Consider the following 17714-nt stretch of genomic DNA (forward strand, 5'->3'; position numbering starts at 1 on the left):
ATATCTGTGTGTATATATACATGTATTACATCATGTCCATACACATTTTAAGCACTTCAGGCTGTCATTTTTTAATGTTTTTAAAGAAATGAATGTTTGTGTGCAAAACACAGTATTTTTAAGAAGGAAAGGTTATAGTTTTTGCTTTTACTCTGAACTAGGTGGGCACATTTCAAAAAATTTGTTGGGAAAAAGCCTGGAAATTCCAGGGACTATTCAGCAAGGCCCTCTTTCAATGTACAGAGATCCAATCCCCTCCTCTCCCTTGTCCCCCATTCCCATCCTACAAGTTATTCCCTGCTGGAAAAACAGGAAACTCCTGTTCATCAAAGCTCTAGGCTGATTTTATTTTTTTGCAGTTTATATTTATTATCTATTGGAATCAATCTTAAATCAGAAGTTTTTCCAGAAAAAATATTTAATTTTTAGTCCAGAATAAAAGAGTTAAGTGCAATTTTTAAAAAATGCTTAAGGCCTGATTGTGAGAAATATTTTGGGCTAAGTAATGTCATCACTAGTTAAAAGATAAATAATCTGGGAGAGGGTGTTAAGAGAGTAGAATTAAGGAAGAGAATAGTTAAGAGGAGGCAGGAATGGGAGCAGGAGTAAAAACCCCTAGTATAGCCCAAATTTTTGATGTGTAAGTTGGTATGTATTAATTCAGATGCAAATATCAAAGTACATGCTTAAAGCTAAATTCTTGCTAGTTTATTCAACAGTATTTAGCTTGCCTAAAACATCTCTAAGTTAGTCATTTATGTGCTTTAAAAAAAAATACAGAGCCTTATTTTTACTGATTTGTTTGCCAACATTTAAAAATGCTAATAATTGGGGAAAATTATAGTCATTAATGTTTTGTATAATATTGAAACCTCAGCCCTATGTCAATTCATAGTTTTTAAAAATAATTAACTGTAGGAAAATAAAATATTAGTGAGAAACAAAATGTTACCAAAGGTGGTTTAGCTGTTGTATTAAATCAGTGTATGGTAACACTAGGCTGTATGTAGGCAAATCACTTTAATGCCGTTACCTGGCAGATATACTTACTACACTGTAGACATTTACGATTTCTTTTGCAGGAAACAGCATGTACTGCACAAGAGTGGATTCTAATTATGAGAGGGAGAGCATGCACAATTGGTGCGTGCTTCCTCCCTCTTAACCACTCACCAGGAAGTCAGTCAGGTGGGGAAGTGGGTGAGGTGGGGAAAGTTTTAAGGAGAGAAGTAGGTGTCGATGTTCATATTTTACAAATTTTCATAAAAAATGTTGAATGTTGAGGGCCTTTTGAACTGCCTCTTATTTGGTACTGGGCCAAAAATAGAGTGGGGAACCAAGTGCTAGTTCATTATGCCATAGCAAAGATGACCAAGGCCATGGATAAAGCAAGAGGTTACAAAAACAGTTGACATACATGCCATATCGAATATATATGCCATGTTTTTAAGCCCTTTAAGTCCTCAACATATTGGGGGTGAGAGGGAGTTTTGCTTGGTGGCCGCAGTAATTATAAGCAGAGCAAAATGAAATTCCATATGAGAGTATTTGAATGGGATGATTTAGTTTAAATTAATTAGGTTATCACACACTTTTAAACTTTAACCTATTTCATTAAATTTAAATGGCCTTGAAATAGGAATGGAAATCGCTAACACCTTTAATAATCTTGGAAGGTGTGCAGCCTTGTGAGCAGCCATACTTTTCATGCGGCAGCACGAGACCAAAAGAAGAAGCTTTTAAATTCTACCGTATTGGGTTTTTCATAGTATGTTTTCCTTGATCTAATCTTAGCATCTCTCCATTCTTTCTCTAGAGCTAATTTCTAGGCTCTTAAAAATCTACCTACGCCAACTCTAAAAGCTCTGAAAAGCATTTGTCACCAAATATCTTTGAAGAATGGTAACCATTTTGTACATTGTATTGGAACTTTTGCTCTTTTGCCAAAAAGTAAGACAAGTTTCAGCACACTGAGTTGGAATTTTCTTGTCCCCGAAGACCAATCAATTTCTTATTTATTTAAGATTGATTCCACACTCTGTTTTCAAGGAGAGTGCCTGCATTCTCCTCTTATGTAGAGCAAGGGAATTTTTATTTCACCCCCATGGGACTGGACCTTGAGGTGACTCTAAAAAAAATAACTAAAATGCCTCAGTTGTACTGAGCTTAGATTCGAATTATCGTGTTCACTTGAAAAAAAAATATTTCCTGTGGGCCTTTTGGCAACTTCCTTTGCAATGTAAAGAAAAACTTAGTCACCCTGAAAACCTACACAATAAATGAAACTTGTAGATGTGGGCAGAAGGTTTGGGGGTGGACATTGTATGTGTTTAAATTAAACCCTTTGTCACTGAGAAGCTGTTGTATGGGTCAGAGAAAATGAATGCTTAGAAGCTGTTCACATCTTCAAGAACAGAAACAAACCACATGTCTCAGCTATATTATTTATTTTTATGCATAGAGTGAATCATTTCTTCTGTATTATTTCCAATGGGTTTTACCCTCTATTTAAATGTTTTGAAAAAACAGTGCATTGACAATGGGTTGATATTTTTCTTTAAAAGAAAAATATAATCATGAAAGCCAAGATAACCTGAAGCCTGTTTTGTTTTAAAAGTTTTTATGTTCTGTGGTTGATGTTGTTTGTTTGTTTGTTCTTATTTTGTTTATTTTTTTGACATACTACATGCAGTTCTTTAACCAATGTCTGTTTGGCTAATGTAATTAAAGTTGTTAATTTATATGAGTGCATTTCAACTATGTCAATGGTTTCTTAATATTTATTGTGTAGAAGTACTGGTAATTTTTTATTTACAATATGTTTAAAGAGATAACAGTTTGATATGTTTTCATGTGTTTATAGCAGAAGTTATTTATTTCTATGGCATTCCAGCGGATATTTTGGTGTTTGCAAGGCATGCAGTCAATATTTTGTACAGTTAGTGGACAGTATTCAGCAACGCCTGATAGCTTCTTTGGCCTTATGTTAAATAAAAAGACCTGTTTGGGATTTATTTTTTATTTTATGTCTTATTGGTTTTCCAAGATCAACTTTGCACACATATTGCTACATCTTCTTCTGGGTTATAATTTTGTTTCTACTGTAATTATATGGAAAGAGTATGAGAAACAGATTGAGTGGGAGAGAAAGGACAAAAGCTAAAATGAGAGCTCATATAGAAAAAGAATACATATTGCTATGCAGAGATTTGTAATGGGCTCAGATGCTTGACCAGCAATATTTATATTCATTTTGTTAATTTCCCATTTCTCAAACTGTAGTGGCAAGTAACATGAAATAGAGACTTTCACCCTCCCTCCCTCCCACTCTCTTTTCGCCTCCTCTTTCTCCCTCTTTCCTCCCTTCTCTTATTTCTTTCTCATTTCCTTTCTGGCTAGAAATCTGGAATTATACAACAGAGCAGCTAAAGCTAGAGAACTAGATGCACAGGGAAAGAAGTACTGGGACCAATAGGACCAATTTGAAATCACAGAAGTACAGCCAATAATGAATTGATTGGCTAACTTTTTCTTCTATAGGTTTTCTCTAGAATTTGAGCCTTTCCCAAAGGTTTTTACTGAGAGGCTAAATTTATAAATGCTCAGATGAACCAAGCATGTGCCCAGCTTTTTTCTTTTTTCATACGTCATCGTTTTAACTACCCTGAGCAGTAGATAGTGTTACCCCTGCTTTTACTGATGTTTCTGAGGCATGAAGTGACATTAATTGGAACTAAGATTCTAAGTCAGATCTATATTCAGTTCTAAAGTTAATTTTCTTTCTGCTGTTTCATGCTTCCATTTTGTGATAATCTTCTTTTCTACTGAGAAGAAAAGGAGGGGAGGGAGGAGTTGAGTGTTGAACATACTGCTAACTTTTTAACACAAACAGTTTATACTCACCAGATAGTTCACTTGTACTTATCTCCAAGTGAAATGCCAAATTCATGTAAATTCATACTAAATCCCTTTTATTTGTTTTAGGTAGAAAAGTTCCAGATTTAAAAAAAAGAAAAGGAAATGGAGTTGTTATAGTTTTGCTTTATATTTATTAACTTGTCTTATTTTTCTGTTCTTATATTTTGCTAGAAGATACCTTTTGTCCAAAATATTTTACTTTATGGGACCTGTGTGTGTGTGTGTGTGTGTGTGTGTGTGTGTGTGTGTGTTGCATGAGCACCTGAATTAAATGTCATTTCCTGCTAAGTTTAAAAATGAATGCATTTTAGGAACTAAGTAAAAATTCCACTGAATCACAAATGAGTAATATTATTAGGAAATTTATATGGATGTTATTGTAATGAAGGCAAAAATAACAAAGAAAACAGTTGAGGACAGGTATAGAAAAATTTATGAATATCTATTTATAGTATACAATGTATATATGTTATATATGTTACATGCCTAACATATATGACATATAGAGAGAATATGTCATCATTTAAAGGAAAATCTAAATCCAGTTTATATAAAGGTTTAATCCTTTCCAAGAAAATATTGGTCTGGGGATGTGTCCAAACTAAAGGACTAGAGCAGTGCAAAAATTCCTTCTTGCATAAATCAAGTATCAGCTTCTTTAAAAGAATTCTGATGTTTCTGCATTGATACAATTTTGAGTCTTCTCTTGGTCCGTGAAAAGGCAGAATTCATTAGAAATTCTTCATTACACCCTTTCAGGCTTTAAATGTCATCTAATTAGTGCCTACAGTAATTAAAATAAGAAAGGCAAATTGTTTATCCACCAGCAAAGAACCAAGAGCTGTTTCAAGACTTCTTAGAGCTGTTTCAAGACCTTTTAGAGCTGTTTCAAGACTTCTTAGAGCTGTTTCAAGACTTCTTAGATCTGTTTCAAAACTTCTTAGAAATAGACCATCTGCTCCACTTAACTATGCCCACTTTCAAGAAGAGCCTGTACTCCTAGGAGTTCCACCATGACTTTGATTCACTGGAGGGACAACAGAAAAATACTTTTCTTGCCAAAAACTTGGCAGTTAAAATCTGAAAATGGTTCTGGAAAATATTAGACCAACTAAATAAAAATGATGAATTTTTAAAAAACTGACTTCTGGTGGGAAGAAGTTAGAGGAAATGTTGAGAGAAGGGCCAGTCACTGTCAGAAAGGAGCATTGACAAAGCCACCCAGGGTCAGAGTTAGTTTGTTGCTGTGATTCCTGCTGCCATGGTGGTGGAAGTGCCCGCATCACTGTCATGTGGGAGGACATGCTGTAAGACAAATACTGTAATGTGGCAACAAAGACCCCATCTAATATGTCTTTCATTAATGAGGTTGTCCCAACGCAGTTCAGGACCACAGCCTAGGCCATTTGAAAGCTTAGTACTCACATGGGATAAAGGCATTCATTATGGGGAAACTCTTCTATTGTGAAAGAAAGAAGAAAAGAAAACTGAACACTGCTAATCTATGCCAGAAACAGCAGGCCTAAGGCAGGAGGATGACAAAGCACTGGGCTTCAAAGTGTTTATTGTGCTAGAGCTTCCAAGCACTTTGAAGACAATCATCAAACCCTTCTAAATGGAACCAGGGAGCCTTCTCACCATTGATCTCAGGAACAAATGTTTGTGTTTCATGGTCAATTGATTTATCCCTCAAAGATTCTAAGTAAAATTGTTGTTAAATAGGATATTTTTAAAGATAAAGCTAATTTTTCATTTGAGTAATCATATCCTAAACATGATTAAATTGCCAACTACATGAAATACCTTGATAAGGTATGCCATAATACATTTAGTAGCTATTATTATGCCAAATATTATGGGGTTTACAATTCGGAAATCAACTAACCCTTATGGTCTCAAAATAGTGACTTTTTACTAGTCTCCAGAGGATCATAGACTGGCCCATGCTGCCGTGAAGTTACAGATTGAAACACGGAGCAAGCAAATGTAGTCCCCTTTTTTTGGACTTGGGGTAATAAGATATGAATTACATTGAAAACTCTAGTTAATTGGACTTACCGAATCATTCATTTAGCCACTATAGGAAAGCAGGGGGACTCAAGAGTTTTCTCCAAGCTCAACACTGCCTAGTAGGTAGGATAGCCTGGCGACTCCTTGAAAGATGAGTAAACAGAAAATGCTAGATGGCCCCATCAAGGCCCTAGCAAGTCCAATGTCAGCAGGTATAAAGAAGTGAGATAAGCATGCATTTCTTTTCCTAAGAGAGCCAGTTCACACCCCGGTACCTGGGGCTAGCCCAGCTTACTCCTGCAACCGGACATTGTAGGGTGATCATACACAGCTTTTATCTTTGCACTGTAAACATTTCACAAGACAGGAAATGCAATCTTAAATCCATTTTATATCGAACAAGCCCCCAGTTACAATTCTGACTAGATCCTTTCATCATCAGGAAAATTGATTTTCAAAGTACGTAGTAAGCCCAGAATTGGAAGTACATGAATTAAGCACTGAAATTAAATTGTATGGAAAAAGGAATCACTGTAAAATAAAACAGATACCTTTCAGGTGACCCAAAATGAGGAAAACGTAGATTAAACCCAGGTGTGGCAAGGGTGAGGCCAGGTGCTTCTCTCTAGCCTCAGTTGTGACTTAGATTTACCAGGAAGTAATCTGATAAATGCATGTACTGGCCTCTGGGAATCAAAATACTAGAAGTTTCTTTTTGTTGCTTTCCTAAAGGAGGAACAGGTGCCTCAGGGAATCAAGGTGAGCAAAGCTGCACCCTCCACCTGTCAGAAGAACTTGGGTCTATATCAGTGGAGAAAACAGCCACAGGCAGAAACGAAAGAAACCTTTATATAAAGGACTCTGTGCAGAGGGAGCACTCCTTTGGTTCCCAAGTAACACACTGTGATATTATATGGGAGAAAGAATCCTTTTCCACAATTGTGAGTTGAAAGCAGCATCATGGGTACTGCATAAAAATGGGTCAACAGTTTTGGGAGCCATGAAAAATAGAATCCTCACCAGATGTTGGCATTTGCAAGGTGATCTCTGGAGGCAGTGGCCGTGTGATGGATCCCCATTTGGAGGCTTGGAGGAACCTAGAGAGGCCTTGGAGGAACTGAAGCTGACTAGGCACTTTCTGGGCATGTGTGGAATGCTTGAGTTCCCAGCACAACTGGATGGAGTGTAGGGATGGGCTATATAGAGTCTACTAAAGTGATGGCGAACCTTTTGAGCTCGGCGTGTCAGCATTTTGAAAAACCCTAACTTAACTCTGGTGCCGTGTCACGTATAGAAATTTTTTGATCTTTGCAACCATAGTAAAACAAAGACTTATATTTTTGATATGTATTTTATATATTTGAATGCCATTTAACAAAGAAAAATCAACCAAAGAAATGAGTTCGCGTGTCACCTCTGACACGCGTGTCATAGGTTCGCCATCTCTGACTCTACTGCTACGTTTCATCTTTGAGAAGATGGGGCAAGAGCTCATGAGAGTTGGCTTATTTCATTTAGTACAGCCCTCTCTGCTCTTACATCTTTGTAAGGGTGAAGAAAACACAATTTACATTAAAATTGTATATGGAGACACGAAAAAGTGTCCACGGGAAAGATTTGAACCCAAATTCAAACAAGTCACAAAAGTATTTATCTTACTAATGAAAACTCTCGAAAGGCAACTTACTTCTGACAAACTGGAATAGATTTTTAAATAAAAAATGAAGCCTATGAAATAATATCTATGAATAACTAGAAGGAAATACTTAGAAAAAGAGAGAGGCAGGCTTGGAAACAGTCCTTCCTGTGCAAGGGTGCCCGAGAGAAACTACCTACAATGTGAATGGTTTACAGCACATTTAACAAACTCCTAGAAAGGCATTATGGTCTGATTCTGAATGGTTTACACCTTATAAGAAGTCTATGAGGTAGAGCTTTTGCTTCTACCTTCTAGAAGATGGACCACAGCCACTGCTTCACAGGTAAGAAAACGATGGCGCAGAGTAGTTAAATAACTCATCCAAGGTGAGATGCCGAGGATGCAACAGAGGCAGGGCTCCAACCCAGGGGAGTTCTGCATCAGCCATCGCACCCTCAGCTATATATTCTATTACCTTTCCACCAAGAGCACGATTGCTGTTTCCTCATAATTCTACTGGTACCACACAACTGTCTTCTTCCACGTCTGCATATAGATTGCATATTTATAACTGATACAACCAACTGCTTTGCTAGCTGGAACCCTGCAGAGCAGGTAGTGGAAAGGAAAAGAACTCAGGACCATGAGTCAGGAAATCCAAGCTTTAGTCTGCCTCAGTCACTAAGTAATTTTGTCCTATTAAGTTACATTTACATCTTTGGGTTTCACTGTGCTAGTCTGTATAAAGGAATGAATTAGAATCTCTTAAGTGCATCTCAATGTTAATATTCTAAAATTCAAACTGGCCACATAGGTTAGACAAGTATCTTTTGACCAAAGTACCTTCCTCTCCCTTTGTAACAGATGTTACCACAAGGACCTACCTAATCACGAGGCATACTTTTTCAATTGATTGTCATTCTATTTTTGATGCTCCAATGCGTGCTTTTGTTATAACATCAGTAACAGTAAAAGACGACTGAATTACTTCTTGTGGAAAAAATGATTGTCTAAACCACTCAAACTGGCTAGAAGAATTACTTCAGAATTACTGCTGTTGCTTTTTAAAGAAGTGGTCATGCCTGGCCTGTGTGGCTCAGTGCTTGAGCATCATCAGCCTATGCACCAAGAGGTTGCTGGTTCAATTTCCAGTCAGGGCACATGCCTGAGTTGTGGGCTTGATCCCCAGTAGGGGGCACGTAAGAGGCAGCTGACCAATGTTTCTATCTCTCCTTTCTCCCTCTCCCTTCCTCTCTCTGTAAAAATCAATAAAAACATTTTTTTTAAAAAAAGCCTTTAAAAAATAAACATTAAAAATAAAAGATCTAACCAAAGAGATGAGTTTTGGCTACATGACATATATTTCTATGCATCTCATGTGTTTAGCCTAGCTGGCTACATTTTGCTTATATTTTTAATTGTGTTTCACTCTGCATGTCATTGGATTTCTACCTTTTTAAAAAAATATGTATATTTTTATTAATTTCAGAGAGGAAGGAAGAGGGAGATAGAAACATCAATGATGAGAGAGAATCATTGGTTGGCTGCCTCCTGCAGATCAAGTCCGCAACCCAGGCACGTGCCCTTGACCAGAATTGAACCCGGGACTCTTCAGTCCACAGCTCCATCCACTGAGCCAAACTGACTAGGGCCTACCTCTTTTTTATTTCACCCTCCACCAAGAGAGTTTGCTTTTTGCTATTTTTATTTTTATTATTCTTTATTTCTGTAGAGTATTCTTCTTCTGGCTGTTGACCATAGAGACATGGTTGATTTCTGGGCTCTCTGTTCTGTTCTAATGGTCTATATGCCTGCTCTTATGCCAGTACCAGGCTGTTTTGATTACCAAGGCTTTGTAATATAGTTTGATATCAGTTATTGTGATACCTCCAACTTTGTTCTTCTTTCTCAAGATTACCAAGGCTGTTAGGAATCTTTTTTGGGTCCATATCAATGTTGAATATGTGTTCTAGATCTGTGAATTATACCATTGGTATTTTAATAGGAATTGCATTGAATCTAGATTGATTTGGGTAGTATGGACAATTTTAATGATGTTAACTCTTCCAATCCATGAACACAGTAGATGCTTCCACTTATTTGTATCTTCTGAGTTTCTTTCTTCAATGTCCTGTAGCTACCCAAGTACAAGTCTTTTACCTCCTTGGTTAAATTTATCCCTAGGTGCCTTAATTTTTTTGTTATTGCAATAGTAAATAGGATTGCTTTCTTAGTTTCTCTTTCTGATAGTTTATTATTTGTGTATGGAAAAGACACTGATTTGGGAATATTAATTTTGTGCCCTGCTACTTTTCTGAATTTGTTTATTGATTCTAGTACCTGTTTGGTGGAATATTTAGTGTTTTTTATGTACAGTATCATGTCACTTGCAAAAATGAAAGTTTGTTTTTCCTTTCTAATTTGGATACCATTTATTGTGTCTACTTGTCTGATTACTGTGTCGAGGTCTTACAGTATTGTGTTGAATAAAAGTGGTGAAAGTAGACATCCCTATCTTGTTCTTGATCTTAAGGGGACACTTTTAATTTTTGCCCTTTGAATCTGATAGTGGCTGCAGATATATGGCCTTTATTACTTTGAGGTATGTTCCCTGTCTTTCCACTTTGCTGGGAGTTTTTATGCCAAATGAGTACTGGATTTTATTACATGCTTTATCTGTATCTATTGCTATGCTCATGTGATTTTTATTTTGTTTATATGGTATATTACATTTATTGATTGGGAGTTATTGCATCCCCAGAATGAACCCCGCTTGATCATGGTGTACGTTCTTTTTAATGTATTTCTGGATCTGGTTTGCTAATATTTTGCTGAGGATTTGTGCATTTATATCCATTTTTTTTATTTCTTTGTAATGTCTTTATCTGGTTTTAGAATTAGGATAATACTAGCCTCGTAAAATGAGCTTGGGAGTTTTCCCTGCTCTTGAATTTTTTGGAATAGTTTGAGAAGGATAGGTGTTAGTTCTTGGAATGTTTGGTAAAATGACCTGTGAAGTCATCTGGTCCAGAACTTTCATTGTTGGGAGTTTTATTATTATTATTGCTTTAATTTCACTAGTTGTAATCTATTTATTCAGATTTTCTGATTCTTCCAAATTCAGTTTTGGAAGATTGTATGTTTCTAGGAATTTGTCCATTTCACCAAAGTTGTTAAATTTGTTGGCATATATATGTTCATAGTGTTTTCTTATAATCCTTTGTGTTTCTTTGGTGCCAGTTGTTAGATCTCTTCTTTTATTATTCATTTTATTTATTTGGGTCCTTTCTCTTTTTTTCTTGATGAATCTGGTTAAAAGATTGTCAGTCTTGTTTATCTTTTCAACGAACCAGCTTTTTGTTTCATTGGTCTTTTCTATTGTGTTTTAGTCTCCATTTGGTTTATTTCTGCTCTGATCTTTTTTTAAAAAAAATTAATCCTGACCTGAGAATATTTTTCATTGATTTTTAGAGAGAGTGGAAGGGCGGGGGAGAGACACAGAGAGAAACATTGATGTGTGAGAGAGTTCCTGGATTTCTTGAATTTTATAACTGCTCTTCTGAATGCGTTATCTCCTCAGTTGTTGTGATGCTAATATCTCCGGTGCTTGTGGTACACAGACATCTAGTTCCTGCTATGAGAGGAAATATTACAGAATGTCTCTTAACGGATCACACATAACTGACTCTGGGATTAATGGGTGATCATTATTTCCTGATTTATTGTCTGATGCTCTCAGAATATTAAATGCACATAGGCAAGTAGGTCACTCTGTACAATAACTATACATTTTTGCTCTCACTGGTCAAGTTGTGTACTTATTAAGGCTCAAGTATTTTTGTTCCCAAACCTGCTTATGCCAATTGCATTTGTGTTTGTATTACATAGACACTTAAAACCTGAGGGGGGAAAAAACACACAAGCTAACAAACAAACTGTTTCCATAGAGTTCAAGGAAAATCACTAAAAACATTTGTGGCTAAATTAGCCATGAGAGAGAACTGCAAAAAAAGTGAAGAAAAATTATAAAATGTAGGAAGATTCCATATTCATGAAATTATACCGTAATCAAGTTCTTGTTCTACTTTAAACAATCTCAAACTGGAAAGTATAACAGGTATATTATAAATTTGGTTCATACAAGAAAATTATGTCAACCTCCAATCAGCAGACCTACTCTCAAAGTAAAGGCCTTGGTCCTAAGTAAAAAGCTTGGTGAACAAATGTATAGCAATGCACCTGAAGTTAAAATGTAGTTAAAAGTATATATCCTTTTGCATAATTACCCTCTTTAGCCAACTTATCTTATTAAACATCTACCCCCACATCAGGCAAAAAGGCTTTTCTGGTCTATTAGAAGGAAGAGATAGTAATGGTGTGTACATGTGCATAATGGAAGGCAGTTTTTAGATTACAGGAGTAAGAATTCTAAATCCTCATCCATAGTAGCAGGACAATGACTAAAGTTAATGAAAACTCATTAAAATGTACATTGCTTAGCACTTTAGAATAACTACTCAAAAAATAAAAACTAAAGTGTTAAAAAGCACATATATTTGGAAAGTAGAAGTGTTACAAGTGGCAAGCACATATAGGACACTACGGTTTGGCTTATCTGCTTATTACTTCTGATTTTTTAAATGCCATGCAATTTTACTCTTATAAATATTAAACTATTAACCAGGAACATCTAGCAGTGATCTTGTTTGTATGACAGCCAGCCTCCAACATAGCCCTTAATGAACCTTGCTTCCTGGTATCCACACCCTTGTGTAATCCCCTCTCCCATTCCACATTGTATTAGTGTTGATCTGGTTGGCCAATAGAATACTACAGAGGTGATAATATGTCACTTCTGAGATAAGTTATAAAAAATTCTTTGGTCTCTCTCTCTCTCTCCCTCCCTCCCTCCCTCCCTCCCTCCCTCCCTCCCTCCCTCTCTCATCATTGGCTCTGGAGGAAGCCAGCTGCTCTCTCATAAAAAGCACATGTGGTAAGGAACTGAAGTTCATTTAAGTCTCATTCCTTATTTATAAATTTTAGATAGTAACACATTCCTTGCAAGTTATTGTGAAGTTTATATATAAAATATATAAAGATCAAGACAAGAAATAGTCCTCAATCATAGCTGATCTCATTATTACTATTGATATAATTATTAAACTTGCCAGAGCCATTCAGCTTACATATGGCACAGATAGGATTAAAAAACAGATCTATCTACATCCTAAACCATTGCCCACGAGTGTAAACAGATGCCCATAGAAAATTTGGGTAAATTTTTCTTCTTTTTGTTATACATTTTTGTGGCTTATAGGAATCTGTAATTCTCCTCCAGTGACCTTTGCAAGGAAGAAATCCTCAATGGGGCCAAATGGATGCATTACAACTTAAGACAGAGTACCAAAGGACAAAGCAAGTGCTATGGAATTGCATACTTACAGACAAAGAGAGAGAGAGAGGAAGAGAAATATGGTGCACATCAACTCAGAGGGAAATGAATGGAGAAAATGCCATGCGAGAAAGGCTTTTGAGTAAAGAAGAGGGTAAAGTGATGGGAGGCAGGAGCATGGTTGCAAGAAGAGAGATACCACATGTGTTGACATGAGTGAGTAGTTTTGATTAACAACATGGGTAAAGATCTTGAGATATATAGTCTGGGGAGTTACCGGATTTACAGTGAGGTAAGTTAGGGCTAGGAAAGTTGTTCAAATTGAGCCAAAACACATGATAAGGTTTGGTAGAAAGTTTTATAGGCCCATCTTGACTATGAGGTGGAAATTCAGAGAGGCAATAAGACTCATAGTGACCAAAACAGTCAGATAGTAGAGAGAAGGCTGAAAGAAGGGGAGGGATTGGGATGACATGGAGAGCCCAAGGGAAGATGCTAGATGATTACTTGACCTTGTAAGCTGAGTATCAGGAGATTGATGGTTTATTTCAGGGTTGCTTTTTTTTTTAATATCTTCCAAAATGTGATAAAAATTAGTTGTGCACTTAAACTATTATATGGGCTGACAAACTCAAGACTTGGGACAGAGGCACCTGATGTCAGAGGTACAGAATTTGGGAGAGGACCACTTTTCCTCCCCTGTACTGGGCCAGCAACCAAGGTTCACTCTGCAATCCCAAGGGTGAGAGGACATCCCTTGGTAGAGGTTAGCTATGCTTGGAGGAGATAGTTCTCTCTGGGAGGGCCTGGCAGGGTGGCACCTTAATGAGGTATCAAGGAAGAAGAGGGAGAGCAAGCACTTTTATATGTGCAAGCGAGAAGCAGAAATGACATGCATGAAGTGCCCTGCTCCCTCCAGAGTGTGATGGTCCTGAAGGCAGAGGCTCTGTTTAGCTGGTGTGGAGCACTGGCCCTACACCAAAGACTGGCCCAAAAGCCCAACAAATACTTGAGTAAATGAATGAATAAATGAGTTAATAAATGGCACATCCTAGGAAGATGCCCAGTATGGAGTTGGATATGTTGGTCTGAACCTACAGATATAGGCCTTGGACCAATGTTGAAGTGGGAGTAATTAAATCAAGGATTTGGATAAAATTCCAAGGAGAAAATGAGAGATAAAGAACCTGGAAATTGAAGGAGTGAGCAGAAAAGGAGAGGACGTAAAATCTAAGGATGCGGCTATTGATGTGGGAACAATGCTGGTAAAGAATGTTAGAGAAGTTACGAAGGGAAAGTACAGAGGAGGGCAAGTGCTCAAAAGTGGCAAATGCTGGCAAAAATAAAAGACCAAGGAAAATATTGGCTGAAAAATACCTGTTGGATTTAGCTAGAAGGAGTTCATTTGTAAATGTGGGGAGAGCCATTTCACTGGAGTGGTGGAGGCAAAACTCAGACTATTCTAATTTAAGCGGTTCATGGAAAATGAAGGGGAGAATACAGTGGATGTTTCATTTCAATGAGCTTGACTATAAAGGGAAGGAAAAGATAGATATAAAAGCAGAGCAAAAATGAAGGTTGGCTTTTTAAATGAGACATTTCAGCAATTTGAAGTTTTAACCCAGATTTTAGCTTGAACTTCCCTGTCTCTTGACATAATAAGATAATAAGATAATAATAAGAAAATAAGATAAACATGAAAACCGTTTTCAGGTGATTGTGGCGATTAATGTGGGGAGTGTGTGGTGTTGATCACTTATATTCCGTGCTCTCCTCCGGCTCTGATCTCATTCTTTCTCCACTCCCTTGGTTATCATTGAATTGACCAGACTGGAAACTCAGCCCATTTGGCTTTGTTAAATATCTGTATATACTGGCAATTTGGGGACATTTGAGGGGTATTGCTGAATGTAAGCTAGTGGCCATTTTATACTTCCCATAGAAGCCTAAGTTCCACTTTCTAAGAGTCTCTCTCTTTGGCTGTTTCTTAGCTGTGCACATTAAAGAGAAATTTTTGTTCAATCCCCTTTGGGATCCTCTTCTAGTTGCCTCTGGAAAATTGGGGTTTCTCAGGATTCTGCTCATGAGTGTCTTTTCTTTTACACTCCTTATCAGAGACTTGTAACCATCTCACAGTGAGTCATATCCAGGTAACACACAAGCTTGTTTCCTGATTTGAAGATTATTTTTTCATTTAAAATTTTAAATTTGTGACATTTGGAAATTCACATGCTGTTTTAAGAAATAATACAAAGATCTCATGTGCCCTTTACCCCGTTTTCTCTCAAGGGTATTGAAAAGCTACGTGCAATATCACAAAGATGATATGGTCATGGGTATAGTCAAGATACAGAACATTTTTTATCATGAGATCCCTCCTGTTGCTTTTATATAGTGAAACCTACTTCCTTTCCACTACAACCCCTCCTTATCCTGGAAACCATTACTCTTCCTCATTTTTAGAGTTTTGTCATTTCAAGAATGTCATATGAATGAAATTGTATGTATGCATGTATAATCACAGCACATGTGTAAACTTTGGGATTGGCTTTTTTTCACTCAGCCTCATACTTTGGAGATTTATCCGGGTTATTGTGTGGATCAACAGCTCATTCGTTTTTATTTCTGAAGACTGTTCCATTGTGTAGATGTACCACAGTGTTTTAATCATTTACCCATTGAAGCACATTGAGTTATTACTGAGTAATGCTGCTATAAATGCTAATGTATAGCCTTTTGTGGGAAGATACATTTCTTGAATAAATGCCCAAGAGAGCAATTGTTGTATGATTGTCACATGGTTAGTTTTATAAGAAATTGCCAAACTAATTTCCTGAAGTAGCTCTCCATTTTACATTCCTACTAGCAATATATGAGTGACCTAGGTTCTCTGCATCCTCACAAGCATTTGTTATCATTTTAGTTTATTACAGTCATGCTGATAGGTTTGCAGTAGCATCTCATTGTAGTTTTAATTTGCATTTTTCTTATGGCGATTTCAAATAAATTTTCATTATATTCCAATGTGTCTATGAATGTGTATATCTGTTCCCTTGAAATTTTTCTTCATGTATCTTGTCGAATTGTATTGTAACTTGTTTTACTTTTGAGTTTTGAGGGTCCTTTGTCAGATATGTGTTGTGTAGATATTTTTTTCCTACACTGTAGCTTGTCTTTTCATCCTCTTCATAGGGTCTTTACAGAACAAAAGATTTTAATTTGGGTAAAGCCCAATACATCATTTTTTCCTTTTATGAATCATGCTTTTAGTGCCAAGTCTAGGAACTCTTTCCCTAGCTCTAGATCCTGAAGATCTTCTCATATTTGTTTTTAAAAGTTTTCTAATTTTGTGTTATACATTGAAGTCCATGATCTATTTTGAATGCATTGATATATAAGGTGTAAGGCTTAGGTTGAATAGTACCTATAGATAGCCTCCAGGACCATTTGTTGAAAATTTTATCTATCTTCTATTGAATTGCTTTTGCACTTTTATTAAAAACCACTTGGGTTAACTTTTGTGGGTCTATTTCTGCATTCTCTGTTATGTTTCATTGGTCCATGTATCTTTCCCTCTGCACAAGTCCTGTGCAGGTTTTATGAGATTTAATACCAAAGCATTTCATTTTTTGTTGAGAGACTGTAAATAGTTTTGTATTTTTAAGTTCATTATCTATGTATTTGTTGCTACTATATATAAACACAATTGACTTTTGAATGTGTATCTTGTATCCTGTGACTTTGTTGAACACACTTATTAGTTCTAGGACTATTTTGGTAGATTCTTTGGGATTTTCTGCATGTAAAATCATGTCATCTGCAAATAGGGATAATTTTTTATTTATTTGTTTTGTTGTTGTTGTTTTTACTCCTATATGATCTGTAAGCTTTTTTCTTTTCTTTACTTGCCTATTTCATTCGTTGGAACTTCCAGCTCTCTGTGGAATTAGAGGTGAATAGACTCAAACATTCTTGTGTTGCTACTGTCACCATTAAATATAATGTTAGCAGTAGGTTGTTTAGAAAATACTTGACTGAACTCAGTAAGTTCCCACTCTTTTCAGATTTTTGAGGGTTTTATCGTGATAGGTGGTGAATTTTGTCAGATGCTTATTTGACATGGCTACGTTAAAATCTTTGTCAGGTAATTCTAACATCTCTGCCATCTTGGTGCTTGCCTCTCTTGATTGTCTTTTTCATTTAGTTTGAAATCTTTCTGATTCTTAGTTTGATGGATGGTTTTAAATTACAATGTGGACACTTTTATATTATGTTATAAGACTCTGGATCTTTTTTAAGCCTTCTGCTTTTGCTGGCTTCCGCTGACACCAATTCTGGAAGAGAGGAAGGGGAGCTACCTACTGATCCTGCAGTGGGGGTGGTCTTGTTACCACTAGGTGATGGTGACAATCCTCACTCTCCATTAGGCTTCCTCTGACACCACTGCCTGGTGGGGTTGAATGTCCAGGCTCCCCATGCAGTGTCCACTGACACCACAAGCCCGGATGAGAGCTCTTCATTGGCTGTTGGGGATGAGAGTCTGGCTCCCTCTTTGGCCTTCTCTGACCCCATCCTGTCAGGGGTATTGAGGCACCTTGTTACTGCCTCATTAAGGTAAAAACCTAGGTGCCTCGCTTGGTCTTACCTCACATGGTTGGGGCAGTTTCTTCTGTGGTGATTTATTGGGTGGAGTAGAGCAGTAATTGCCCAAAAGTTTCCCAGCTGTCTAGGCTGCCTCTTTCCTGGTTCCTTGAT

The sequence above is a fragment of the Myotis myotis genome, unplaced genomic scaffold (genome assembly GCF_014108235.1).
Source record: "Myotis myotis isolate mMyoMyo1 unplaced genomic scaffold, mMyoMyo1.p scaffold_m19_p_11, whole genome shotgun sequence".
NCBI classification, from domain to species: domain Eukaryota; kingdom Metazoa; phylum Chordata; class Mammalia; order Chiroptera; family Vespertilionidae; genus Myotis; species Myotis myotis.